Below are 2,665 nucleotides of genomic sequence, written 5' to 3'. Positions count from 1 at the left end.
GGAAGATTGACAGGTGGGACAGGCTATGAGGATGGTGCTGAGCTGCAAGTTTGGAATGGGGGTAAGGTGGGGGGAGGGGAAATGGAGAAACTGGTGAAGTCCACATTGATGCCCTGGAATTGAAGTGTTCCAAGGCGGAAGATGAGGCGTTCTTCCTCCAGGCGTCAGGTGGTGAATGAGTGGAGATGGAGGAGGCCCAGGACCTGCATGTCCTCGGCAAAGTAGGAGAGGGAGATGAAATGCACACAATATTCCAGTTGAGGTCTCACTAATGTCCTAGATGTTCAGTATTCAATGCATTAAGCATCGTACCCCGTTCTTATGTGGGCATCCTTGAGTACTTCTAGGTGCCCATACTTCTAGGGTACAATGCTCAACTCATCGACTGCCAGTTCCAACATGCCACATCGAGAAACCATAATAACCTTCTCAGGAGACATGCACAAGCTGCAACTGACAAGGTACCCTTTGTTGTCCAGTACATCCCAGGTGCCGAAATACTATGCCATGTTCTTCTCAGCCTGCAACATATTATCAATGAGGATGAGCACCTCACCAAGACCTTCCGCATGCTTCCACTACTTGGCTTTGAACAACCATCAAACCTCAAATAAGTCATTGTTCACAGCAAACTGACTGGCTTTCAGGACAACACCATACAACCTTGTCATGGTAGACACTGCAAGATGTGTCAGAATGTTGACACAGATGCTGCCACTACTCATGGGGACACCTCCCACCAAATACATGGCAGGTACTCATGGGACACAGCCAACGTTGTCTATCGCATACGCTGCAGGCAAGGATGCTCTGAGGCATGGTACTTCGGCAAGACCAAGCAGAGACTACGGCAATGGATGAATGGACTCTGCACAACAATCAACAGACAGGTGTGTTCCCTCCCAATCAGAGAACATTTCAGTGTCTAGGACATTCGACATCGGACCTCCAAGGCAGACTTCGGGACAGGCAACAATGAAAAGTGGCCGAGCAGAGGCTGATAGCCAAGTTTGGTACCCATGAGGGTGGCCTCAACTGGGAACTTGGGTTTGTGTCACACTACAGGTAACCCCATTGCACCACACACACACACTATCCATGCACACACATATAAGTTTGTAGGGTGAATTTGTACTTGCAGAATTTACTTTGCTCAAAAACTGCGTGAATCCATGTAAGATTCTGTAAATCCATTTTTTAGATTAGAATCAGCCTGAACATTGTGGTACAGACAGTCTCACACAGGGCAGCTCACACCTTATAATGCATTATCTGGGCCGACATGACACCAATTGTTAACGTTCACTTGAGAATGTAACTTCTAAAAGTTCTGCAATTTACATATGAAAGCACTGAAACCAACATGCTCATTCCAAAAGATGAGAGACTTAACAAACAATCCAGGTCTTTCTTCAGGATATAATTTCATCACACTAAATCTTTGCTATAAATTCTGTGTCTTATGATCTTATACTCCACAACCATCTGATGAAGGAGCAGTGGTCTGAAAGCCAGTGCTTCCAAATAAACCTGTTGGACCATAACCTGGTGTTGTGTGATTTTTAACTTCGTACACCCCATATCCTTCCTTTCACTGTTAATTTGCATTTGATTGATGTCCTTTAAGTTCTTCATTTTTACTCAATCATGAGATGCAGACATCAGCGATAGGGCTTGTAATTACTGCCCATCCCTGGTTGCCCTGAAGTGGTGTTCAGCTGCCTTCTTGAATCTTGCAATCTATGTGAGCTCGGTAGACACACAATAGCATAGGGAGCAAGGTCCAGGATTTTGATGCAATGACAACATCAAGATACTGACTGTATGGAGGGCAATCTGCAGCCTGCAAAATCCCATCATGACCGCTTCACCTGCACCTCTTCATCATTGGCCCAATCCCCCGCAAAGACATCTGCCGCCAGTTGAGCAGACCTTTGACTCTCCATTATAATCCATGTCCCCACAACTGCTCTTGATTGTTTGTAATGTGTGAGATAGGATATGACTGCCAATAATTGTCTTCATTTTCCTGCACTGATACCAGATTTATATATTAAGGGCCTATGGGAAGTAAAAGAACTTGCTTAGAACTATCAAGAAGGGATAGAATTATTGTTGTCCACATAATCATATTTCATGCTCCCGGACATCAATTAAACTGAGTGTGTGTTGTATATTACATGACACCGTAATATTTGATTCTTCACCAGTCATCTGTGGAGCTTCATTTTCCCATTTCCAATAGTCAGACATGTCAAGACGTTGTTTCTCTCCAGTACCACCTCCTCTGGAGTTATCAGAACTACACAGAGATGGCTAGAGAGCCTTATTTCCCACCCCTTGTTTTCTGCCTGTATATGATGTTTCTGTGCTACAAAGCAGCAGAGAACAGACATTAAACAGTAATGTCATTACTTGAGAGGATGAAAGACCAGCACTTTGGGAAGCTCACAATGTGACATGTATTAAGATGAGGGTGAAGTCAGTGTTGGAAGGTCAATTGGGATGTGAGGATGTACATAGATGAAGAGGGATGGACATATCAGCAAGTTTTGTTGGATGAAGCATGATGATCAGGATTGACTTGGGAAGGCTCACCACTCTTGATCTGATTAGGTCAATGACCCTCTTCTGACATAGTATCCAGGCATGAGGCTTTGCTCTC

General features: G+C 44.5%; 1 pseudogene; it reads left to right on the top strand.

Moving 5' to 3' along the window:
* Window positions 1–369: 369 nt before the first annotated feature.
* Window positions 370–1,001, top strand: LOC148148814 (uncharacterized; annotated as a pseudogene).
* Window positions 1,002–2,665: the final 1,664 nt, after the last annotated feature.

The sequence above is a fragment of the Chiloscyllium plagiosum genome, unplaced genomic scaffold, assembly GCF_037043375.1.
Source record: "Chiloscyllium plagiosum isolate Xiang-an unplaced genomic scaffold, Cpla_swu_hap1 HiC_scaffold_11, whole genome shotgun sequence".
Classification (NCBI taxonomy): domain Eukaryota; kingdom Metazoa; phylum Chordata; class Chondrichthyes; order Orectolobiformes; family Hemiscylliidae; genus Chiloscyllium; species Chiloscyllium plagiosum.
The sequence above is the reverse complement of the archived record's forward strand: the minus strand, read 5'-3'. Positions and strand labels throughout refer to the sequence as shown.